The sequence below is a fragment of the Rhinatrema bivittatum genome, chromosome 6 (genome assembly GCF_901001135.1).
Source record: "Rhinatrema bivittatum chromosome 6, aRhiBiv1.1, whole genome shotgun sequence".
Taxonomy (NCBI): domain Eukaryota; kingdom Metazoa; phylum Chordata; class Amphibia; order Gymnophiona; family Rhinatrematidae; genus Rhinatrema; species Rhinatrema bivittatum.
Genome location: NC_042620.1, coordinates 18,458,142 through 18,472,567, shown reverse-complemented (window position 1 = coordinate 18,472,567; position 14,426 = coordinate 18,458,142). Strand labels below are relative to the sequence as shown.

Below are 14,426 nucleotides of genomic sequence, written 5' to 3'. Positions count from 1 at the left end.
GATTTATATTCAGACAACAACCAACAATGACTAAATTGCACAGGCTAGGTAAACAAATAAGCGTGGGAGTAGCTTGCTTATTGTGGCGGTTACTACCCCTAACCAATTAGGCTTGATATTTCAATTTGATGCAGCTCCAGCACTGCTCTCTACATTAATGGCGGGGGTGGAAGGAAATTAGAACCAAAAAGTTACCAATAAGGGCCCTGACCTCAGCGATCAGAGTAACCGATAAGTATTAGAAAAATAAGTGTGAAAGCTTGCTGGGCAGACTGGACGGGCCACGTGGTCGTCTTCTGCCGTCATTTCTATGTTTCATAGAGCATACACACATATACATGTGGATATTCCCCAAACTACAAAATAGTGGGTAACTCCGACTCTGAACTTTAATGATGCACAGCACTCGCTCTCAATAGACTAAGTTTCTATCAATACTATTCAATTTTTTTTGCCATAATTGGTGTTCTCCATTGGGGGAGGGGGGAAGATAAATATCCAAGGCCCTGGTGTTAAGCGTAGTCCTCTGTGCCAGCAATGAAGTAGGTCACCTCACCAAAGACGGGTGATCTTGGAGAGCTCCGCCACCTAGTGGCATGGAGGACATACCCAGACAGCATGGCTAATTCATCTGCTATCTAAGGAAAACACCATTTATGGTAAGCAAACTTGCTTTTCTCCTCTCCTCTTCAGATGAGATTACTATTCCATCAGGCTGGGAAGATAAGAAGTGCAGAAGACATTGATGGCATTTTCACATTGCATAATGGCTGGGCTGAGGCACTAGACTTCCCCGAAGACAGAACTGCAGCTGTGGTGAGAATAGAAAACTGGAGAAGATTCTGTGCAACTGGAGTGGAGCTAGTCTCGGAGCCTTGTTTACTCAGGAAAGATTCAGAAATGACAGGGTGAGAAAGGCACATGCTACCCTCCTGGATGTCTGAGCTGTGTTAGTGTTTGAGATGGTTAGACTGAGGAGTTAGCAATCTGATGTAAATCTGCTGTATTCTCGTGAGGAGTTAGCAATCTGTTAGGAGTCTGGTGGGAGGAGCAATCTGTTATTAATGGCTCCTAAGGAGGAGGAGTCAGCAATCTTGTAGTGTCTCAGATATCGTCCTGCTAAGGAGTAGCAATCTGTAATGAATCTGATATAGTTATGGGTGGATCCCTGGGCCCGTGGCAGATAACCACGCCCCTGTGAGGATATCCCGAGAGGGACCACCGGCTAGGCTTGAGTATGGAGACAGACACACATTAGTTCTTTTATTAAACAGGTTTTTGAAACCACCAGAGGTGGCAGTAGTGAGCTGATATGCCCGGCAGGGCTGTAGTCCCTCAGGCACTGGAACCGCGTTTCAGGACGGCTGAGCTGTTGAGAAACTGTAGAAAGTGAGTAGGCAGAGTTCATGAACAGAACTGGATGACAAAACTCACGTAAGGTCTCAAGGAAGCTCAGGAACTGGAAAGGTTTAGGCCCTCGAGGAGCGAGTACCTGGTTCCAGGGAAAGCTCTGAGAGAGCGATGATAACTCACAATTGTTTGTAGCAGCGATAGTTTCCAGGCAGTAAAGAATCTTCAGAGTGTCCAGGAACATGGGCCCTCGAGAAGCGAGTACCGGTTCCTATCTGTAATCTGAAAGTAAAGAAAAGAGCAAGGCTCCCGAGGAGCGGGTACCTCTGGTAAGTCCGAGGAGGCAGAGTAGCTTGCGGGGAGTAGTCCGTAGGTAGTGAGACACATTCCCATACCCAACCCCTTGCTAACTCAGTTAGATAGTGAAAATAGAGACCTTTAAATATTAGAAGCGGATGACGTCATCTCAGGGGGACGCCCCTGAGGTTCACGCCCTTGCTGGTACTTCAGTCAGAGCGCGCATGCGCACACCCTAGATCATCTGGCAACATGGCGGAACTGCAACGTCGAGCCGGTCCGGGGACGCCGGAGGGAGACGGCAGGGAGACGCCGCGGCAGCCAGCCGTCCATCAGACCCGGAGGGAGTCGTCACAGAGGTAAAGAGGGCGGAGTGAGAACGTCGAGCAGCGACGGTTGCAACAAGCTGAAGTCATTAACAACTGAGCTCTAGATGCAGAATCAATTAGCTTTCCCTATTTCAAAGCCTCTTGTGCGCTTGATGCAGTGGATCAGGAACAGGTATTCATTTGCTTCTGATTTGTTTTGGCTGGATTTAGAGGCACATTTTGCCTTTGCAGGTAAGGTTTTAAAATTTTCCTGGCAACTGATGGCTGTAATTTTTAAAGGGGCTATGCTGGGAATTCCTTGAGAAGTAGCTCTCCTGCTGTTGGAATCTGAGGTTTGCATATCAGGAACTGGCTTTGAAACTGTGGTAATCTGACACACAGACAGAAACAGAAAAAGTACCAGGTTGTAAAGCAGCCTTTACCCCTGCAGTTACTGATTTTAATTCTTTATGGGTGGTTTCAGTTGTGTCTGAGTTTTAAACCCAGCTATACTAACTGCACGAACCACATCCTCTGGCAACAAATTCCAGAGTTTAATTGTGCGTTGAGTGGAAAAGAACTTTCTCCGATTAGTTTTAAATGTGCCCCATGCTAACTTCATGGAGTGCCCCCTAGTCCTTCTATTATCCGAAAGAGTAAATAACCGATTCACATCTACCCGTTCTAGACCTCTCATGATTTTAAACACCTCTATCATATCCCCCCTCAGCCGTCTCTTCTCCAAGCTGAAAAGTCCTAACCTCTTTAGTCTTTCCTCGTAGGGGAGCTGTTCCATAAGAACAACTTAATCAGAGGGGTGTCACCTATTATGATAGTTTTAATTAAATGTGAGTGCTCATGATACGCTTAGTCACAATTAATGTAAAAGGGCTCAACTCTCATAGGAAACGGGCACTGCTTAAAAGGGAACTGCAAAATCTGAATGCTCATATTGTTTTTCTGCAGGAAACACATTTAAGAAAGCACTTTGAACCATTATTAATCATTAAAGAATTCCCCCATGTTTTTCTATCCGCAGCAGGGAAAAATTCTAGATATGCAGGCACTGGGATACTGATTAATACCAGCTTAACCTTTATGGTGTTGTTTCAAATCTCAGGGCCGGATTTTAAAAGCCCTGCGCGCGGAAATCTGGCTGGATTTACGCGCACAGGGCACTCGCGCGCCGGCGCACCTATTGTGCATAGGCCGCCGGCACGCGCACAGCCCCGGGACGCGCGTAAGTCCCGGGGCTTCGTAAAAGGGGCGGGGGGAGAGGGCGTGTCTGGGTCAGGGGAGGGGTCAGGGGCGGGACCGGGGGCGTGGCGCTGGCCCGGGGGCGTGGTTGAGGCCTCCGGACCAGCCCCCGGGTCGGGTGATGGTGCGCGTAGATTTTACACCTGCTTTCGGCAGGCGTAAATCTGCCAACAAAGGTAGGGGGGGTTTAGATAGGGCCGGAGGGGTGGGTTAGGTAGGGGAAGGGAGGGGAAGGTAAGGGGGGGTGGAAAGAAAGTTCCCTCCGAGGCCGCTCCGATTTCGGAGCGGCCTCGGAGGGAACAGGCCGCGCGTGCCGGGCTCGGCGCGCGCAAGTTGCACAAATGTGCACCCACTTGCGCATGCCAACCCCGGATTTTATAAGCTACGCGCGTAACTTATAAAATCCAGCGTACTTTTGTTTGCGCCTGGTGCGCGAACAAAAGTACACGCTCGCGTAAATTTATAAAATCTACCCATCAGATTCCAATGGCAGATATATGCTTGTAAAAATTAGACTAGGAAATTAGATTATCACTTTACTCTCTGAGTATGCCCTAATACACAGAGAGTAAAGTGATAATCTAATTTATGTGCTGATTCAACGGTTCCACCTCCACATAGTATTAAACCATAAAATATACTACAATCCATAATGGATGAGTGGGCTTTAGTGGATCTATGGAGGCACTTATATCCTACCTCCTGAGTCTACACTTTTTATTCCAATCCACACAACACTTATTCACTCATTGATTATGTGTTAGTGGATAAGCAATTGTTGACAAGGGTGCGAGGTTCCGATATCGAACCTATAACATGGTCTCATCACAGCCCGGTATGGGTAGACATCGATATACGAGGAGGGCAGGGGGGAAAGTGGTACTGGAGATTAAATATAGTGCTGCTACGAGATGAGGCTTTTGTTAAATCTAATTAATTAATATTTTTGGATAAACTCCCACCCTGATATCTCGGCTAGTGTACTTTGGGAATGTTCCAAGACAGTGATTAGGGGTCAATTTATTGCCAGATCAGCGGCTCTCAAGAAAGAGAGAGAGAGTCAAAAAGGGTGGCGCTTGCTACAGAGTTGACTGAGCTTTCTAGAACACATATGACTGAGAATACCCACTCCTCAACTGAGGGCACAATTGGCAGAACTGCGAGCTAAAATTAGGAGCATTGATGACAATCAAATATTACACCAGCTAGAACTAATTAAACAGCAATACTTTGAAGGGAGCAACAAAGCTGGTAAGCTTTTAGCCCGCCAGCTTAAAGCAAAGGTTTCACAAAGTGTAATCTCCAAAATTAAAACTGGACAGGGGAAATTAGCGACAGACCCCACAGACATTCAGAAGGCATTTTCAGACTTCTATGCCTCTCTGTATATTTATTTATTTAAGGCTTTTTAATACCGAGGTTCTAGTAACAGGGTTACTAATCACTTCGGTTTACATTTCAAACAACATAAAAAGACATGAGCTATGTCTTACAGAGAACAAGGTACAACAACTTGGGAAACAAAAAACCATAGAACAAGGTATCAACAATATAAGGTGGTAGTAACATAAAAGTACATAATCAACGGTATCTTGGCTAAAGTACATAACAAGGCTGATTTAAGTGCAGGGGTTGGTTTAGTGTAGGGTTGGACTACTATGGCCTAGTGCCAGCTGGAGGCGAAGGCTGGGAGGATTGGGATTGAGGCTTTAATAAAAGGTGTAAAGGGGATGCCCTGATTGAGAGCAGTTCATGGGAGCTGAAGATGCTGGATAATGTTAAGAAAAGGCCTGACTGAATAACCAAGTCTTCAGCCTATTTTTGAACGAGGTTGGGCAGTGATCGAGCCTAAGGTCCGGAGGGAGCGAGTTCCCTTGTTTGGGACCGGCTGTAGAGAGAGCTCTTTTCTGTAATGTTGTTTTGATGGGTGGAGCCTTAAGGGTGCCTCTCTGTGCTATTCTCTGAGGGCGGGAGGAGACTTGAGGTTGTAGAGGAATTCTGAGGTCAAGAGGGGTGACGTTGTGTATGGCTTTGTGGATGATTGTTAATGTTTTGTAGAGGATTCTGGATTTGATTGGAAGCCAGTGGAGGTTCTTTAGGATGGGTGTAATATGATCTCTTCTTTTAGATTTATATCCAAGAACATAACATAACAAATGAGTCTATTACGGAATATCTCAGAACCGTGGCCCTTCCAACATTAACTGATGAGCAACAACAATTTCTTGACAGGCCTATCACAGTAGGGGAAGTTCATATGGTTATTAGAGCTCTAAAAGCTGGTAAATCCCCCGGATTAGACAGATTCTCAGGAGAATATTATCGGGCTTTTGCTGAGGAAGTGGCTGCATACCTGGCTGCTCTCTTTAATCATATCAGAGCTGGGGGAGATATTTCAGCACCAGGCTAATGTGGCTGGCATAACGATTCTGCCTAAACTAGGCAGGGACCCTACCTTATGTGGGTCGTATAGACCTATATCCTTGATAAACCAGGATTTAAAAAATTTGGCCTGAATATTAGCCCTACGATTAAATAAATATCTCCCCACTTTAATATATACAGATCAGGTAGGATTTGAACGGCTGCGGATAATGTACTGCGGATAATGTACGCAAAATTCTTGACCTGATATGGTGGGTTAAACGAGAGAAGACCCCAGCTGCTTTATTGGCAATCGACGCAGAAAAGGCGTTTGATCTTGTGCACTGGCCTTTTCTATTCCAAGTCTTAGAGAGTATGAATTTTGGCCTCCATTATCTTACCTGGATCCGACAGTTGTACAATTCACCGAGAGCCACTGTGAAGGTGAATGGCGGGTATGGCGATCCCTTCGTGATTGGTCGGGGCACAAGACAAGGCTGTCCTCTATCGCCCCTGCTTTTTGCCCTGTTTCTAGAACCTTTTGCCATTCAAATTAGAGCCTCCAATGAAATACAAGGCATACATTTAAAAGACCAACAATTCAAACTCTCTTTATTTGCTGATGATATGTTTACATTATCCAGTCCAAAGCGGTCCTTGCTTGGGGTGGAACAGGAATTAAAGCTATTCAGCAAGGTGTCCGGATTTAAGATAAACTTTGAAAAATCTGAACTTATGAATATTACCTTGCCTCAGTCTGAAATTGCGGAGATTGCACAGATTTTTCCCTTTCGATGGGCTAAGAAAGCATTGAAATACTTAGGGGTTTATTTACATCCTTCTCTGGAAAAGCTGTATGCCCTTAACTATGCTCCGCTGATAAAAGCTGTAGACCGTGATTTGGATACATGGCATAGGGGGTTCCATTCATGGTTGGGTAGAATGGCCATCATAAAAATGAAAGTACTCCCTCGATATCTGTATCTGTTCTCCACACTTCTGATTTATCTCTCACCCGCTCTCTTGCGGCGCTTACAGAAGAAAATTATTTTATTTTATTTGGCGTAGACGTCCTCCCAGGGTAGCTGGGGGTACTTTGTACCTACCCAAAGAGCACGGGGGAATGGGAGTTCCCAATCTACAACTATATTATGTGGCTTCTCAGTTGAGGGCAGTACTGGATACACACAGAACCCAAACCACTAAACAATGGGCTAAGGCGGAACAGCTTATGATGGGCTCAATGCCTATAGAGGCAACTTTATGGCAGCCCAGGCTCACTTGGTACCACACGGATTCCATCCCGTGGACTTTTCAAACCACCAGAAACCTATGGAATTGATGGAAAAAGAAACTAGTGGGGAATTATAACTATTACTACCAATCCCATCTTTTCCATAATAGGGAGTTCCCGATGGGTTATCAATCTACGTCCTTTAAATTATGGCAGCAGGCGGGTGTCTGTACAATAGGACAATTGTTTCAAGAGGGAGGCTTGCTTAGCCTCTCACAATTGGTTCACAAATATGAACTGGGAGCAACTAATTTTCTGGCCTATGCACAGATTAGACACTTTGTCACACAACTAAGCACTTCCCAGCTATTACGAGGCAACAGATCTTTGTTTGAAAACCTAAGTATGAAAGCTGACTTCCATTGCAAAGTAATAGCTAAAATCTGTGGGATGCTTAACAATTCAGGGGAACATATCCCGGTGCATTGAAGCAAATGGGAGGCGGATATAGGCCACACGCTCACAAAACATGTATGAGACACTATTTATAGGAGGATGGACAAAGGATCCATTTATTTATTTAGCATTTTTTGTTTATATACCGAGGTATAGCTGACATTGCCTTCACTCCGGTTTACATTATAACAACCAGTTACATTTAAATTCATAACAGTATGACAGAGATTGAATCAAAAAACAATAACTTAATAAAATTCAGTAAATACATTGAACATTAGATATGAATGTATGCAAATCTTGAAGTAAACTGTTGATATCGTAAATGAGAAAAAGGTTCCTGCGAGTCGAGGCAAAGTCAGAAGGAGGGGGTTGCTGGCATGAAAAGGACTGAGAAGTGGATATGATAAAAAGGTTTAAGTTCTGCTGTCAATGGGTGAGCAGTCATTGTATGACTGTGAGAGTAGCCAGTTTTTAAGATCTTTTTTAAAAGATTTAGAGTTTACTTGAGAATTGAGGTGTTGAGGTAGTGAGTTCCATAATTTTGGGCCGACGATAGAGATGGCTCTATTTCTAGTGGAGGATAGTTTGGCTTGTGGTAGTGAAGGGACATCCAGCTGAATTTTGTATGTTGATCTTGTTGTACGTGATGATTTATGTAGATGTATAATATTGTCCAGGGCAGTGAAGTCAGCTTTGTGAATTGTCTTGTGTAGGATAGTGAGGACTTTGTACTCTATTCTTTTTTTAACTGGTAGCCATTGTAAGTTGTAGAGTACTGAGGATATATGGTCGGATTTTCTTTTACCAGTCAGGACTCTGGCAGCTGCATTTTGGAGTAACTGCAGTGGTCTTAAGGTTGAGTTAGGAAGGCCTATTAGAAGGGAGTTGCAGTAGTCCAAACTGGAGAATATGAGGGTTTGAAGAACGGTTCTGAAATCCTGGGGGTGAAGCAGCGGTTTTAGGTGTTTGAGTATTTGAATTTTGTAGAAGCCTTCTCTTGTTTTTGATGTGATGTGTTTTTTAAAATTTAGTTCATTATCTAGCCAAAAACCAAGGTCTTTAACGTTGTCTTTGAGTTGAATTTGAATGTTGTCAAATTGGAAGGGTGGAGTGGATGTTATACCAGAGTTTTTTCTTGAAATTAGTATACATTCTGTTTTGTTCATATTTAAGCATAATTTTAGATTGTTTAGCAGCTTTTGTATTGCTTCAAGGTGTGAGGCTGCTTTTGACAGTGTTTCTTCTAAAGACGAAGTAATGGGAATGAGAAATTGTATGTCATCAGCATACATGTAGAAAATGATGTTAAGTCTTGTTAGAAGATGGCATAAAGGTAGAAGGTAGATAGTAAGCTAGCTTACAAGAAAATTGATATAAAATGTTGTACCGGTGGCATTTAACCCCAGACAAACTACACAAATTATATCCGGCAGTGTCCTCGCAATCGGGCCGATACAGTACACGTGTTTTCGACGCACTAGCATTACCCCTTATTCAGTAAGGGGCCAAAAACCCGCGTCCAACCCACCAGAACCTAATAGCGCCTGCAACATGCAAATGCATGTTGATGGCCCTATTAGGTATTCCCGCGCGATTCAGAAAACAAAATGTGCAGCCAAGCCGCACATTTTGCTTTCAGAAATTAGCGCCTACCCAAAGGTAGGCGCTAATTTCTTCGGGCACCAGGAAAGTGCACAGAAAAGCAGTAAAAACTGCTTTTCTGTGCACCCTCTGACTTAATATCATGGCGATATTAAGTCGGAGGTCCCGAAAGGTACCAAAAGTAAAAAAAAAAAACCAAAAAAAATAATTTGAAGGCGGCTCGCGGGTCGAAAACCGGATGGTCAATTTTGCCGGCATCCGGTTTCCAAACTTGTGGCTGTCAGCGGGCTCAAGAACCGACGCCGGTAAAATTGAGCGTCGGCTGTCAAACCCGCTGACAGCCACCTCTCCGGTCCAAAAGGAGGCGCTAGGGTGGCGCTAGTGTCCCTAGCGCCTCCTTTAACCTGTTTTTACCGCTGGGGCTAATTTGCATAGTGAATCGCGCGTACAGGAGAGTGGCCTATGCACGCGCCAGGAGAGCGGGTGTTTGCCCGCTCTTCCGCAGACTTTACTGTATCGGCCTGAATGTTGGAGAGGATGCGGTCATGTAGGCACCTATTGGCATATATGGTGGGAGTGCCCCAAGATTTGGAATGGCTACATAACCTCTTACATGCACATTTTTCATGGGACCCTATTAACACCTTATTATCGGTTCCGGTGCGAGACTCCTCCCTCTCCCCTACACTCTTTAATATTTACCTTCTTCCGCTTTGTCAACTGCTAACCCACCTGAAACTAACTCACTTCCTATACGCAGACAATGTGCAGATCTTGATCCCCATTAAAGAAACCATCTCCAAAACTCTTGAATTCTGGGAACTCTGCCTTAAAGAAATCAATCTCCTCCTCACGAGTTTAAACCTGATATTAAATACGGCTAAGACGGAACTTCTTATCATCTCACCAGAAAATAGCAACCCATCTCTGTGTCCTCCAACCAACCCACCTACCACCCAAACAAGGGACTTAGGAATAATTATCGATAACCGTCTTAACTTAAAATCCTTCATCAAACAAACTACTAAAGACGGATTCTATAAACTTCAGGTACTTAAAAGAATCAAACCGCTCCTTCATGTGCGAGACTTCAGAACGGTCTTTCAAGCAGTTATCTTTTCTAAGATAGACTATTGCAATTCTATCTTACTAGGTCTCCCTTCCGCTTCTATTAAACCCCTTCAGATGCTCCAGAACTCAGCGGCGAGCTTTTTTTTTTTTTTTTTTTTTTTTGGAGTCTGGAATGCACTGGGTTAATTTTTTTTTTTTTTTTTTAATTTGTAAAATTTTTATTAAAACTAAAGACCAGGTTTAACAGACCATATGGAACAGCAACAGAACAGCAAAACTCAGTCCACTATGGTCATAAAAAAAAAAACAGACATACGTTGTCATACATTGGAAACTGCGCCAGATAAACAAATCAAAAGTCTACACAGCAAAGATAGAAACCTGAGACAATGGCAATGCTGTAGTTTAACATACCCACCCTCCCCCCCCCCCCCCCAAGCCTCAATGATGCGCAAATTAGGAAAAGGTAGGGAGAATCACATCACAAAGGGACAGATAAATATACTTAAGCAAAAATGAGGTCACTGCGATCCCGGTAAGGCAGAGGTCATGGACGAATGCCACCGTTGGTAGGGGCGCCAGATCATATCAAATCGTGAAGTCTGATTGTGCTTAAATGCTGTGATTTTCGATAATAAAAAAATGGTATGCACCCTATGTTGTACGGCTGCTTTTGTGGGAACAGTGGGGGATCTCCACAGCCGCGCAATTTCACAACGGCTGGCAGTGAATATAAATTGAGCCAGCTTATTTTGGTCCGCAGAAAGCCCTTGGAGTTTAGCACCCAATAACGCCTGCGCAGCCGTGGGCATGGGCATCCCTGGCAAAATATCACCCAGCCAGTGGAATATGGTGCGCCATAACGTCTGCAATTTAGGACAATCCCACCACATATGATAATAACTACCCACAATGGAACATAACCGCCAACAGAGATCTGGGTACAAAGGCGTAAACTTATGTAATCGTACAGGAGTCATATACCACCGATACAGTACTTTATAAGAGTTCTCTATGAGCGAGGCGGCTATGTAGCCTTTACCCATGGTTTGAAAGAGAGTTTTCCAAATCTGTGGGGACCAGGTCACCTGCAGGTCCCGTTCCCACAATAATTGGAACTTGTAGTTAGGTATGGATTGGGGCAACAGCATGTGGTAGATCTGAGACAGGGGCCGTGAACAAGTATTCGCCCTTTCACAGAGCTTTTCAAAGGCAGATTGTTCCAGCGGCGAGAATTCTGACTAACACCAGGAGAAGAGAGCACATTTCTCCCATTCTCAAGAATTTGCACTGGTTGCCAATACACTTTAGAATTATCCACAAATCCATCACTATCATCTATAAAGCTATCCATCACCAAGCAACACTCGATCTACAAATACCACTCAGACGACACACATCCACCAGACCCATCAGAGAAGCCTACAGAGGATCACTCCTCGTTCCCCAAACCAAAACCACTCACCACCTAACTTTCAGAGACCGAGCCTTTTCCACAGCCGGACCTTCACTATGGAATTCTATTCCTCCGGATCTGAGACAAGAACCATGCCTACCTACTTTCAGAAAAAGGCTTAAGACTTGGCTATTTAGGCAAGCCTTCCCAGATCCCAATTGAACGATAGCATCTTTTATAAGAGACTCCTCAATATAATGTAAATAATTAATCCTAACTGCTCGGTTACCTTACTCTAATTCTCGTCCCAGTTATATGACCCTTGTTGTAATGTAATGCACTTGTTTATGTTCCGTTTTTTGTTCACACCCCCTTGTTATATGTAAACCGGCATGATGTGGTTTCTAATCACGAATGCCGGTATAGAAAAACTCTAAATAAATAAATAAATAAATAAGTGCACCAGCAAAAGTTCTGCCAACATGTGGTAAGCGCCGTGCGTCTTGTGATAACGCAGCATTGGAAATCTGGCCTGGGGCCCTCTCTTGTGTACATGCTGACTGGGTTGCATAGACACCGTCGGGTTGGCCTATCTAACGGCAGCAAAAAAGAATCAGCTGGCTACCTATTATAAAACATGGAAAGTGTTACCAGAGAGCAACATATCATAAGTCTAGGGATATGGTTACGCTCCCCCTGAGACCATTTTTAAAGAATATTTTAAGGAATATGAAATGGGGGTGACTAGTCGTCTCAATTGGGCTTTTCGCTCTATTCAGCCCCTTCAAGCCTCACGGTACATCACGTCCAAGCCCCTAATGAGAATTTACACACTGCTAGATATGATGCATTTACTTCTATGCCTTAGCACTTATGTCTGTATTTCTGTTTTGGAGCTCTTATTATGGACTTTTGTATTGTTACTCTTTGATATTGTTTTGACATCCCCTGAAGTTTTCTTGAAGTCTTCTTGAAGTTTTCCCGGTATTCCACTGTATTTTGGACAGAGACCCCAACTACTGATGACTAGCAATATGATGATCCATTTTTGATGACTGCAAGCACTATCTGCCTTGGAGGGGGGGGGGGGGGGGGGGGGGAGGGAGGGGAAGGGCAGGAGATACTTTTGCATTTCAATGTACACTAAATATGTTTTCATGTGTTTACCAGATCTGCAACATTTATTGTTAAAAGAAGAATACTGTTTGTATGTTTTGCAAAAAATTCAATTAAAAAGTTAAATTTAAAAATATATATATATATCAGAACCTAACTTTTTGCAAGAACAGCTGCTTTAGAGATACTTCTGCAAAACAATACAAAAAGTCATCAATGATTAGACATCTACATTTTTATATATTTCTGCTTTATCTCTCTATCTCTCACCAGGCTAATTCTCAGTCAACTAGTAGCATTTCAAATTGGCAACCCTTCTACTAAACAATTGCCCTACCTGTGCTTGCACAGCAGCTTCCAGCACAAGAACGTTGGCAGGAGAAAGGTCAGCCTAAAGCACCACAGCCGACCTAGCCCAAGACTGGTCTGAATTTTTAATGAGTATCAACACCATCTCCCAATCTCGACCCCCTCCAGTAGGGAACAAATTCACCTGTTGCTCGAAGAGTGGAATCTGAGTACTGTGTGCACTTCTCTTATCTCCCTGCACCACATCAATTCTTCGACTTCGATCTGGATCCATCTCACTCTACCCAGCTCCATCTTGAAGTAAAGTTGCTTCTCAACCAGTGGGCGATAGAACTTGTCCCTCTCAAAGGTCATGGAAGACATTCTACTTCCACTATTTCCTTATCTTCAAGAAGTCAGGGGGATTGAGACCTATCCTGGATTTATGAAGACTGAACAACAGCTTGTTACAAGAGATGTTCACCATCCTGCCTTTCCATGCAGAAGACTAAATGTGCGCCATAGATCTAAACGATGCACGTTCTCACATATCCATACATCAGTCTCACTGAAAACACCTCATGTTTGTGGTAGGTTCCAATCATTACTAATATGAGAATCTTACCTTCAGGCTCTCGGTGGCCCTGAGGGTATTCAATGAAATGCCTAGTGATAGCAACAGCACAACTTTGTCACCAGAGGATTTGTGTCTTTCTTTATTTGGATGACTAGCCAGTCTTTTCCAGGAAGGAGCATTAGACTCCTTGCAGAAGACAATCCAGATTCTTCCATTGCTAGAGTTCATAAGCAACTTTGCCAAATTGAACTTCTTTCCTTCCCAGAGACTCAAGTTCATTGGGGCATGGATGGACTGTGGAGGAGAAAACATTCCTTCGGTCAGGTCAGGTATCCTGTCTTTGAACATTGGCCTGAGCAATCATGGCTGTCTTCAGGCACATGGTGGCAGCAGTGTCTAGTTGTAGTCCCCTAGCTGCACCTAAACATGAGGGTTCGCCGCTGGGGGCCTCTGTCCAGACGGATCAGCTGCTCCAGCACTTGCTGCACTCAGTGAAGGTTACTGAAGAGAGGCCATTTCTCCTCTGGTGGCTAGATCCACAGGTTCTGGGGAGAAGTATTCCTCTTCAAACTCTACCTCATCAGGTAAAGCTGGAGTGTGGTGCAAACACAAGCCCCTTCTGATCTCAGAGCATCTGGAGAGTGATGGAATGTCTTTTTCAGATAGACCTCTTGGCATTACGAGCCATTTGCCATGCATTGAGTATTCTGTCATCTCCTTCATGGAAAGAAAATTCTGATTCAGACTGACAAGTTTTATGGAAACTAAAAAGAGGACATGGGATCTTGGCCCCTCTGGCAGGAGTCTCTGAAAATTTGGAAGTGGGCTCGTAATTAGGGATATTTTCTCCAAGCACCATCTTCCTGAAATCGCCAGCAAACTGGCAGGTTGCCACAACAGGGTTTTTATCCCCACAAGTGGTCCTTGGACTAGTGTGTGGCTGACAGTCTATTCAACCTCTGGGGTTGCCTGCCAATCAACCTGTTTGAGTCAGAAGACAAAAGGAAATTTGCTCCTTTCTTAAAAGCAAATTCAGATCCGCTTCAGATGCTTTTCTACTCAAATAAAATGCAGATATATTAAGCAATCAGTGGAAAAAATGACTTT

The 14,426-nt window shown here is 44.0% G+C and overlaps 1 long non-coding RNA gene across 1 annotated transcript in view; it reads left to right on the top strand.

Moving 5' to 3' along the window:
• The window catches only part of LOC115093424, a 20,664-nt gene extending 6,238 nt beyond the window's left edge, over nt 1–14,426 (top strand). The window contains exons 2-3 of the long non-coding RNA XR_003857307.1: nt 694–908; nt 12,728–14,426. This is a non-coding gene — a long non-coding RNA (uncharacterized LOC115093424). The remainder of the gene's footprint in view (nt 1–693; nt 909–12,727) is intronic.